Raw genomic sequence first — 12,691 nt, 5'->3', positions numbered from 1 at the left:
GACACAAATACTCAGTCCACAGCAAATACTACATATAAAACCGGAACATTATAAATTACATTATAAAACAAACACCTGAATACTTAGTATTCAAGTACTTCGAGTGGAAGGATACTCTGAATGCAAGCATTCTTACATTTAACAGGCAATTCATAGAATTATCTTCTAGACTGTGTCTACCCTCTTCACAGGCTAACTCCAGAGTCTGCATTAGTTTTCAAGGAAAGTTCTTTCAGAAACGATTGTGATATAGACAGAAGAACAAAAAAATGCTGTATTTTAATAGCCTAGTTAAATTAAAATTTCTTGAAATACAAATTAAACCTTTATGATGTTACAGAAAAAATGAAAGGGATCTAAGGTCAAAGTTGCTGGACAATGAAACACTTGGTTGGTGGCAGCCGTGTTAGCCATAAATTATCAGTTAAATGCCTCAAGCCCTACAGCCTCTACTTCTTGGCCTCTTCTTACAAGTAGGAAAATATATGAATTCTAGATCACCAAGTAGGTGCCTGATATCTGAAAAAATAGCCTGTCAACCGGCAATTTTTAAATTTTTTAAAATGCTTATTTACTTTTGGGAGAGACAGAGTGTGAGTGGGGGAGGGGCAGAGGGAGACACAGAATCCAAAGCCGGCTCCAGGCTCTGAGCTGTCAGCACAGAGTCTGACACGGAGCTCGAACCCATGAACTGTGAGATCATTATCCGAGCCGAAGTCAGATGCTCAACCAACTGAGCCATCCAAGTGCTCCTAAATGGGCAAGTTTTAAAGAAGTAATGCAAGACAAGTTAAGAAAATTTTCTGGGATTAAAAGTCAAATAATGAAAATACTTAATAATGTGAAAAGTACAAAAAATAATTTCCTTTTAGGGATGCCTGTGTGGCTCAGCTGGTTGAATGTCTGACTCTTAATTTCGGCTCAGGTCACGATCCCAGGGTTGTGGGATCGAGCCCCATGTTGGGCTCCACACTGAGCATTGAGCCTGCTTGAGATTCTCTCTCTCTCCTTCTCCACCCCCACCTCTTGCTTATGCCCGCTCTCTCTAAAACAAGTTTTAAAAAATTAATAACTCCTTTAAAAATTAATTTTAAATTCCCAATATACTATTACAATTTAAATAACTTATATGAAAATATTTTATTGAAACTACATTAACAAGATAAAGAAGAGATTGCTCAGTTCTATCACATTAAATATTAACAGATTCTTCATTTGGAAAATAAAATATACTTTTAAAAAGGTGAATGTTCCCAAGGTCATTATTTTAAAATATTTGTATTTATTAGGATTATGTGAAATATCTGGGCTATTTATGAAATATATCTAATACCAATACAATAAAAATAATAAACATTATCATTTTGAGCACTCAGGGAAGTGCATTCTAACAATCATAAAAGCTACATAATGTTATCTCCGTATTACAGATGATTAAATATAGTAAGTTGAAGTGACTATTCCCATATTATCACATTAGGCATTATTTTCGAATACCTCTACTTGCTGGGCACTGTACTAAGTGACTTACATGCATAATCCTCAAAACGCCCCTTATAAAATAGGTAGATTCTTATCTGCATCACAGAAATGAGAAAACTAAGGCTTAGAGATGGCATAAAATTCACCTAGCGTCCCATAGCTATTAAGTGGTAGGGCTGAGTTCAAACTTAGGTCATCTGTCTCTAAGGCATATCATCTATTTATTACACTAAAACTACAGTTTCTATGAATTTGAGACAGTCAATGTATAAATTATTCCATTAAGAAGAAATCTCACTCATGAGTCTCCTTCATAATTGCATAGTATGAACTGCATAGGACAAAGAACTTACTACAGAGTGCAGCTTCTCAAGGTGCAGAACAAGAAGATGACAGCCCCCCATCTGTGCTGAAAGATCAGTGCGTAGCTATGTGCTGCAGTCGCATCTCAGAGCTGCTCTCTTCACAGCCTCCGTGCGTGCAGCTCCTTCCCCGGTACCTGCTTCCCCATCCTTTTTGCAGTCAAGTCTCAGTCTAAGTGCAACTTCCTCAAGCCAGGCAACTCAATTTATAGGAAGTAGGTTTTCCATTCCCTCTCATAGCATCTGTTCGGTGCTATTACAATACATTTGTTGGGTTTATTTTATGACTGTTTTACTCACCCCAGTGCACCCTAAGACTGGAACACAATAAGCACTCAATAAATATTTTTCTTTTCCTTCCTTCCTTCCTTCCTTCCTTCCTTCCTTCCTTCCTTCCTTCCTTCCTTCCTTCCTTTCTTCTACCGTTTATTCATTTTTGAGAAAGAACACAAGCTAGGGAGGGGCAGAGAGAGGGAGACAAAGAATCCTAAGCAGGCTCCAGGCTCTGGGCTGTCAGCACAGAGCCCAACGCAGGGTTGAACGCACGAAACGTGAGATCATGACCTGAGCCGAGGTTAGATGCTTAACCAACTGAGCCACCCAGGCACCTCTAAATATTTCTGAATGAATAAACAAATCTTATTTGGAAAACATACACCTTTAAATAGTCCACTGGTCAAAGAAAACATGACTTGATAAATTAGTAAATTTGGGAAAAGAATAAGAGACATTAAAACCATGTAAAAACCTATATAACATTAAAAATATGCTATAAATATTCATATAACATATAACATAAAATTGGTTTCTACAGGGAAGTTTATACATGAAATACTTCGATCAGAAAAGAAAAAAGGCTTAAATAAATGCTGTAAGTTTCCACATTAGAAACAAGGATAAGAAAAGCAAATTAAACCCACAGTAACCAGAACGAAGGAAATAATAAAGAGCAAAAGTCAATGAAATAGATAACCCAAAAATAAGAGAAAAAAATCAATAAAAACTACAGCTTAAAATATCAATAAAAATTATTAACTTTTAGGAAAAATGATCAGAAATAAAGAGAGAAGACACAAGTTGAAATATTAAAAGAGAGACACGAACCACTGCTCGCAGACACTGATGCAATACCAGGGAACATTAACAATATTAAGCAGGGGCGCCTGGGTGGCTCAGTCAGTTAAGCGTCTGACTTTCGGCTCAGGTCATGATCTCACAGTCTGTGAGTTTCAGCCCCGCATTGGGTTATGTGCTGACAACTCAGAGCCTGAAGCCTGCTTCAGATTCTGTGTTCCTCTCTCGTTCTGCCATTCCCCCGCTCAGGCTCTCTCTCTCTCAAGAATAAATAAACATCAAAAAAAAATTTTTTTTAAAGAAAACAGTATTAAGCAAATACACTTAAAAATTTAGATGAAAGGAATAAATTCTTGGAAACACATAAACTACCAAAACCCACTCAAGAAAAAATAAAATGCATGGCAATATATCCATGCATTTTATTTTATATATATATGTATTCCTCCCCACCCTCCACCATTCTTTGTTATAAGCCTTCTTAAAAAGAAAACTCTTGGTCCAAAAATTTCACTGATAAAATCTACCAGAAAACAGAACAGGAAGCAATGCTTCCCAATTCATTTCAAGAGGCCAACATTATCTCGAACGCAAACCCAGAGACATTACTTGGGGAAGGGAAAAGGAGGGACCTAAACAATATTACAAAGGAACAAAGATTTAAAACTCTTAACAAAATCTTGCAAACTGGATCTGACAACACATGAAGAGGATAATACCTCACAACCAAGATGAGTTTATCTAAGAAATTCAAAGTTGGTTTAACATTAAAAACTCAACAACAAAATTCAGTATATTAGCAGAATAAAGAAAAAAAGCCATATGGCCATCACAATAGAAACAGAGAAATCATTTGACAAAATATTACATCTTATAAGGATTTTTTTAAAAAAAGCTCAGCAAAGTAGGAATAAAAAAAATGTCTTCAACTTGATGAAGGGCATCTATGAAAAACCTACAGCTAACAACATATTTCTTGGTGAAAATATGAATGCTTTCACCCTAAGATCAGGTATAAGGCAAGAATGTCTGCTCTCACTATGCTATATAACACTGTCCTGGAGGTCCTAGATGGTAAGAAAAAGAAAAATGCATGAGATTAGAAATAAGTAAAATTGCCTCTATTCTCACATGATATGATCATCTACACAGAGAATCTCAACACATTTACAAAAAATGTTTTTAGCAATTGAATGCAAGATTCAAGGGGAAGAAGTATCAATTGCATTTCTATATATTATCAACAAACCAAATTTGCAAGTTCAAACCAATCACTTATAAAAACATCAAAAACATAAAACAGTTCAGGATAAATTTAACAAAAAATATTCAAGACCTGTGCACTAAAAACTACACAATACTGCTGAAAAAATTAAAGAAAACCTAAATAATGGGAAAGATATATCATGTTCATGGACCAGAACACATTATTATTAACACATAAATTCTCTCCAAATTGATCAACAGATTTAACACAATCCCAATTAAAATCCAGGAGACCTTTACATAGAAACAACAAGATTATTCTATAATTTATATGGAAATGTTAAGGAAATAGGGTTGTAAAAACAACTTTTTAAAAGAACAGAAGGGAAAGACCCAAACTGTCTAATTTTAACACTTACTCTAAAGTAAAAATGCTAACAATAGTGTGACAGGGATAAGAATGGATAGATCTAGATCAATGCAACAAAACAGGGGGCCCAGGTATCAACCCACACGTACAACTGATTTTTGACAAAGGTGGCAGGGTAATTTAGTGGGAAAAAGATGGCATTTTCAACAAATATGCTGAAACAGTTAGATATCCAACTGTTAAAAAAAAAAAAAAAAAGAACTCTGACTCTTATATAGCACCATATACAAAAATTAACTTGAAATGGATCACAGACCTAAATTTAAGTGCTAAAACATTTAACCCTTTTAGAAGAAAACATGGGTTGGGGAGGAGTGGCACACCTGGGTAGCTCAGTCAGTTAAGTATCCAAGTGACTCCAGGTTTGGCTCAGGTCATGACCTCGAGGTTCATGAGATTAAGCCCCTTGTCAGACTCCTGTGCTGACAGCACACAGCCTGCTTGGGATTCCCTCTCTGCCTCTCTCTCTCTGTCCCTCCCCTGCTCATGCACATTTTCTCTCTCTCTCTCTCTCTTTCTCTCGCTCTCCCTCCCTCAAAACAAATAAATAAACTTAAAAAGGAAAAAGAAGAAAACATGGGAGAAAAATTTTTAACTTGAGTGAGGAAAAGATGTTTTAAACATAAAATGCACAAACCACTCATATACAAAAAACCCTCATGAGATGTATTTCATCTAATTTAAAAGACTTGTCCTTCAAAAGACACTTGTAAGAAACAGTATCAGTGGTTACAAGGAAGGGGGTGATGGGATGCACGGACTGTAAAGGGGCATGAGAGGTTTGTTAGGGTGAGAGAAAAATTTGCCATTAAAAAAAAATGAAAAGGCAGACCACAGACTGGGAGAAAATATTTACAAAACATCTATATAATAAAGCACTTGTATCTAGAATATATGAAGAATTCTGACTACTCAATTTTAAAAAAGACAAACAACCCAATTAAAGAGTGGCCAAAAATATTTTAGCAGATACTTCAATAAAGAAGACATCCAAATAGCAAATCAACAGAGGAAAAGGTGTTCAATATTATTAGTTGTTCAGGAAGTTCACATTCAAACTACAAGCTACCACTCCACACTCACTAAAATGGGTAAAATTTTAAAAAGACTAACCATGCCAAGCACGGTGATGATGCTGAGTAACATCTCAGAAATGTAAAATGAAATTTGGCGGTTTCTTACAAAGTTGGACACACCAGAGGACACAGAAATAGCATTCCTAGGTATTTACCCAAGTAAAAATAAATGTCCATATAAAGTTTTGTACTGAAATATTCACAAGAACATTTTTCATAAGAGCCCAAACTGCAAAGAACCCAAATGCCTATCGACTGGTGATTGTACAAGCACATTATGATACAACAATGTAATGGAGTAAATCCATAAAAAGAAACAAGCTACTGATATATGCAACCATTTTGATGAATTTTAAAAGTAACGTGCTAAGTGAAAGGTGCAGAGCACAAATGACTACATACTGTGTTTGGGGATTATACTTTTTTGGGGGGAAGGGAGATTATACTTTTTAATGTTTAGGTATTGTGTTCCAATGCCCTGTGTTTTCTCTTCAAGGTCTCCAATTGTACGTACACTGTGTCTTCTGTTTTCACTTTTTGGAAATGCTTACTCTGGGTAATCCAACCTTTGTGTGAGAAGTTTGATTATCCTGGGGCACCCAGGTGGCTCAGTCGGTTGGGTGTCTGACTTCGGCTCAGGTCATGACCCTCGCAGTTCGTGGGTTTGAGCCCCGCATTGGGCTCTGTACAGACAGCTTGGAGCCTGGAGCCTGCTTCAGATTCTGTCTCTGTCTCTCTCTGCCCGTTCCCTGTTCACACACTGTTTCTCTCTTAAATATAAATAAAACATTAAAATTAAAAACAAAAACAAAGTTTGATTATCTTGAAAATGCTGTGCCGTGCCATAACCACATGGAAAAGAATTGTGGAAGTAGGCAAATGCCTGATCGGTTCCTACAGTTCCAGTCAGATTCTCCAGTGAGATTCTAGATATGAAAGTAAGCCTCTTAGATGTTGAAACCAGTGAAGGCTTTGAATTATTACCTTAGATGCAGTGATATATTGGTTTAATGATTCACTGTAGGAAGCCAGCCTTGAAATATTATAAAATTATGCTAAAGTATATACTAAAAATATTCCCAAACTTATTTTGCCTTAAACTTTACGTGCTAAAGTGAATTTTACAATGTATCTTTCTTAGCTTGGGAATTTTTGAAAACACATCGGACGAAAGCAATGAAACTCTGATATAACCTACATAATATATTCATAATTAAAATGGTGGGCAAAGAAATTAACTTGCCAGACTCCTAACATTAAAGATATTTATACACACATAAGTTTAGTAAAAATTTTAAAGTCATCACTATGAATATGAAATGATACTTTTAATTTAAAAATCACCCAAATCACACCTCCATAAATTAGTGAGCAGAACTACAATTTCTCACTGTTGGCACTTCTGCCTCACGTGAATTTGAAACGACAGACTTGGGTTCACTGAAGACAAACAATGAAAAACCTAAAGTATGAGAAGATCTCAAGACTGGCATGAAACTGAAAGTCATATGCAAACAACAAAATGAATTTTTTCAAAGAGATTAATATAGTGTACAATGAGCACAGTGTCAGTTCATCTGTATCCACACAAAGAAAATAGAAGGGTGTGAAGAATTTATCAGGTGAACAAACATTTCTACACAGTGACTGTCCTTTACCCCCTAACGGATATCTTAACTTCCAATTCCAGCCTGGAGAGACAGAGGTCTGGAAAGAAATATGGCTGTGAGTAAGATTTGGGGGAAGAATCCTAACTAGAGGCATCCCAGTGCTGTTTTTTTGCTTTTATTTGTCTTATTTTTTAAGATTTTAAGTAATCTTATGGAACTCTGGTAATACCTGAGCTACAAAAAGAGATGACTTGGATGTGTTGGCAGCATGTCACTGGTCATATTACTGGAACGCTTTCATAGTATGTTCTCCAGATGCTGGATGGCTGCTTACCAAAGGTGCCCTGAGTTCGCTTTCACAGCCTTGTTCTAGTGAGCTCTGAACTAACTCTGGTACGTTCCATCCTATCACCAAGGTTCACACCTTACATCGACCCAAGAAAAAGGAAGAATCCATGCTTCTGCTTTAGGAACTAGTCAATGTCCAATCCCAGCACATTTGTCAACTGTTGTCTTGCAGGACTCACTCTACTCTGTTCGATACATACTTGGCTTCACAGGCTTCTCCTGCCTGGCTCCTTCTGTGCAGGATTCTCCTTAGGCTTCTCTCATCGCCAACACCTCTCATGTTGATATCCCCAGGCACCATTCTTGGCCACTAATGTCCTAATTTTACATATTTTTCTCACAACGGACATTTCTTCCCTTCTTTGGTTTCAGCATTGCTGATGAAGCCTATTTGTACCTCTGACCTAACTCTACCTCCTTGTTAGCCCCAACAGGCTCCTCCAATAAAAGATGATCATGCCGGGACTCATTCCTCTTCCTGTGTTTCCTGACTCTTTGAATAGCCCAGTATCCACACAAGTCCCCCCAAGCAACAAGCAGAAAACTGTGCCATGTTTTTCTCTTTCCGTTTAGTCCTTAAATCCTAGAATTTTATTCCTTCTAATATTACCTCAATTAATGACTCTAACAGTTTATAACTGGATGACGAAAAACCTAAATGCAGTCTCATCTGAAGTAGTTTCCCTGTTTCCAATTCTGTCTTCTTCAGTCCAAGCTTCATATTGCTACCAAGTACTCCTCCTGAAACATTTTCTTACAGAAATCCTTCCACGATGCTTCACTGTCTTCAGGATAAAACCCAAATTACTTGGAAGATCTGTCCTAATACGACACTGAATACTTGTTCATATACTTCTGACTTTCCTCTGCAGGACTTTAGCACTGCCCATCCTGTGTTGTAGCTGGGCAGATGGGGGAGAATTTGCATATTCCTGCACATTCTACACATTCTATTGCCTTGTTTGGAATGCCCTCCTTCGCATTTGTACTGATGTAACTTAGAGTTCAACTTAAGTCTTAGCATAGCAACCACCCAAGGCATTTCTCTGGCATTCTCTCCTTTTCTCTTCCCTCTTTCCTCCAGACTGATTCAAGTGCCCATTCTCTGTTTCTCATAGCAATCAGTGTTATCATGGCAATAATAACACTATTAGGTGTATACACACTCTCTTGTCTATAATCCCAATTAGAGAGTCATCTTTTAAAAGAAAGTACCAAGTTTTTCCTTATTTGTGTATCTGCTGAGGTCCAGTCAATAGTAGTTGCTCATTAAATATTTAATAGGCAAATGAATTCTAATGGAATAGGTTCTGAAGTTCATACATAAATTATCAAGTATAATCAAAATCATTCCTGAAAAATTCCTGAGGCAGGTACTACACTGGAGACCCAACATACTGTCTCAATATAGTTAAGCTCAGCACTTCTTCCTTCAGCAACAAAGTACCATAATTTCTTTAGATGAACATCTGTAGTTATGATGCACTTAATGACAATGTTTTCTGAAAACTATGTGTTTTTAAGCACTAGGGTTTGTATCCCATGAAACTCTATGGAGGGCAAGTAGAAACGAACATGGAGTAAAAGAACAGCAAACTTACATTTCTCATCTTGAGGGGACTGCCAACACACTTAACAAGAATGGAAGAATCATCAAATCCTTCCTATCTATCTACTATCTTTCTATCTACTGATCTATCTACTGTCTATTTCTATGATGTCCTTTGCTGAGCTTTTTACTTTGAATTCATATAAGTTAACTGCAATTATGATGTGATTCCCATTGTACTGATATGCCTATAAAGACCTGCTGATTTTTTACAATCGATATCCTCTCACAATCCACTTCCTGAATAATCAGGATTGTTCAGTGCTTTCAACAATACTGGCAAACACAGGGAAGATAACAAGCATGGCCACGAACATGCTCAATTTCCATGCCGTCTACTAGGCTGAAAGAAGTTCATATATTCACAAAAATGTTAAGAAAAAGAATGTTTCAACTGTTGTATTTATATTTCATGATAAACATTCCAGAACACAGACTCAAAGGATGCTACTGCTAATTAAAAATCAAGACAATAAACACAAATTAAGTAAAGACTGGGCTAGTTATGATGATTTCAATAGGCCCACTAAAGAAGTCCATCTCAGGGCACAGGTGAGATACAGAGAGGTCTGAATATATTGCCGTTTCATGAACACCACGTTTACCAGAGCTTACTTTCCAATAGGTCAGTCATCTCCTACCCACATCTCCCCATTGGATAATTCCCAGCGCATCGGTGAGTATTGGTATGGACAGCCTGCCTGTGTGAGTTTACGGCTTCCCTTGCTTTACCTCTATGTCAACCTTATTTCCAAACAGAAGTACTCTGTTTCGTATTTTTTCTACAGAAATTGAGTTTTATGCATTTCTAGGAAGCATCCCTGGGCAGAATAAGTGTCATGGTGAACCTAAAGCAAAACCAAAATTAAATAAGTCACCATAAGGATATACTGAACATAGATTTCCTTCAGAGAAACAATAAATTTAAGAAGAGAAATAAACACATTAAGTTCCAAGAACAAAATAACTATTTGTATTTATGAAGTACATTCAAAATGTATTCAAAAGTATATTTGATAACTTAAAAGAGAAAAACTGGGAAATTACAAATAAGAAACTTTCTTTGCACTAAAAGTGTATAAATACAATCAAATTTTCCAAATGTATCTATATAGATGGCAATGCTATAATTGCTATCCATGCACATACAGAATCAGTTCACCTGCTGCAATCCATTAAATAATTCAGTCTTTATCTATAACACATTCTCAAAACAGAAATTCCGAAAAAAGAGAGCTATAATGTAGGAGTTTCAGTGCTAAAGAAAACCATCTGGCTAGTCTGAAAATCTGCTTTTGTGTGTAAAATTGTTTCGACAATCATCAGTTAATTAATCTCAGAAGTATGCTAGAGTGTGGGTGCCGCGAGCCCCCCCCCCCCCGCCCCTCCCCGAGGCTCCGAAGCTTCCCTCACCCCACCACACGAAACCCTCTCCCTCCCGTGAAGTCCTGTGGTTCTTCATCTGTATTTCTGATACAGGTGATAGTTATCACTCTAAGCTGAGTGTGGGCTTGGTACCTTCACCACATGACTACAAACTCTTTGAGGGGAAGATCAAGGTTTAATTCAGATTTTATGCACCATACCTACCCTAGTGCCTTGCACAAAGCCTCAAAAAATACATATATTTTATAAATACACTCAAAGATACTCCCTCCTGAAGAAACACTTTCAAGTTTTTGGCCAAAATAAACTACATTGTACATTACTTTCTATTTTTCTTCCTACTTCTCAGCAGTTTCCAGTTTAAAAATCCCTGTTGATCCCTGTTCCTGGAGAGGATTTATTTATCCTTTTCACTTATTTATTCATTCAAACCATCCAGTAAATATCTGTCAGGTTCCTACTCATGCTAGGTAGTGAGTAAGTTGCTGGCATTTGACCAGCTCAGAGTCTAGTAGGAAATATATAAAAGTAAATAGCTTAGTTATAAAACAACCTGGTAATTGTTATAATAGATGTAAATACATGATACTGTGAAAGAGTAGTTCTCCAAGTTTTTGTTTGTAGAATTTAACATTTTCCCAATATCGTCTTCCCTGGTCATCTATCAATCCATCCATCTGCCTGCCTGCCTAACTTCCCTCCTTCATTTTTTAAATACATAATGTTTATTTGTAGCACCAAATACAAAAGCTGCTGAAGAACACATAATTGAGAAATAAGTCCTCCCACCTGGTCCCCAGTCACTCGGTTTATCTTCCCAAAGGTACACACTAATGCCCAGTGTATAATTTCAGAGAGCATAATTCCAGAGAGAGTTGACGCATCTATAAAAATGCATATCACATACACACGGTCCTGCCTTCGTTAAACCATTACAGTGGTGGCATGCTTTATACTCTGCACCGTGTTTCTTTCACTTCATAATGTATCTTAGAACTTGTTCTCTATCAGCCTGTATTGAGCTGCCTCGTTCTTTTTAATGGATATAAAGTATTCCACTGCACAGATACGGCAGTCCCCTTACCAAAGGTACTATGCTGCACTGAATGTATTTATCCAAATTCCATTCTGTGGTATATCTGTGAATATGTATGTGGATAAATTACTGGAAGTGTAACTGCTCTAAGAATATAAGCACTTTTTATTTTGATAGATACTACACAAACATCTCATCAACTTAATTTCCCATGAAATGGGAAACAGCCACCCTCGTAACTTAAATTATAACATTTATACAAATGGCTCCCAAACCTGTATCCATAGTTCTGACCCCTTCCTTATCCTCGGTGAGATTTCCATGCTATTTCCACATACTCATTTCCTAGGAACCTTAGGAAAACCCTTTTCAAAACCAAATTTATAATCTTGCCCTCAACACATTCTCTGTAATTTCACTATATTAGTTCTCCCTGATCCCAACCAAAAGCCACTTCTGATACCTCTCTTTCTACCCACGACTAAATAATTGGTCATGAACATGTACCGATCTTGCGCAATGCCATGACATTCATTTTCTTTGTATTTTCCTAGATAACGTGACCGCATGCCTGGGTTTTCTCATCTAACTACTCAAGCTCTTCTGGCTCTGTGCTCATCCTGGTAACTCTGCTCACATGATCCCTCTGCTTGCGGAATCTTCTCAAATCAGTTTCCTGCTGAAGTCTCATTAAGCATTAAAGGTCTGCCCTAAATTAGAAAACCCCATAAAGGATTTTCTAATATGACTTTATTAGCACTTAGGTCTTTCACTATACATTCTAATTTATAATACACTTCTATGATAAAATGTAAGCTCCTTCATAGAAAGATGATGTCTTCACACATTCTGATAAACCCACACTGCCTGGTATTTAAAGTGTGTTTCCCAAATGAATGAATGAATTTTGCAATGAACTAATTCCTACAAGTCAGATAATTCTACAGGAGAAAATATTCTAGAGGGGATATTTAATCTATTTTGGAAAAATAAGACTATTTTAAGGTCTGTGAGACAAATTCCCTATTTAATAATTAAATTTGTTTTAGAAAATCCACAGTGTAAATATTTC

At 36.7% G+C, this 12,691-nt stretch overlaps 1 protein-coding gene across 4 annotated transcripts in view; it reads right to left on the bottom strand.

Annotated features, from left to right (window-relative positions):
* Positions 1–12,691, bottom strand: part of AKT3 (AKT serine/threonine kinase 3) — a 314,820-nt gene that overhangs the window by 79,164 nt on the left and 222,965 nt on the right. The window lies entirely within an intron of this gene.

This window comes from Lynx canadensis, chromosome F1 (genome assembly GCF_007474595.2).
Source record: "Lynx canadensis isolate LIC74 chromosome F1, mLynCan4.pri.v2, whole genome shotgun sequence".
In the NCBI taxonomy this organism is placed as follows: Eukaryota; Metazoa; Chordata; class Mammalia; order Carnivora; family Felidae; genus Lynx; species Lynx canadensis.
The sequence above is the reverse complement of the archived record's forward strand: the minus strand, read 5'-3'. Positions and strand labels throughout refer to the sequence as shown.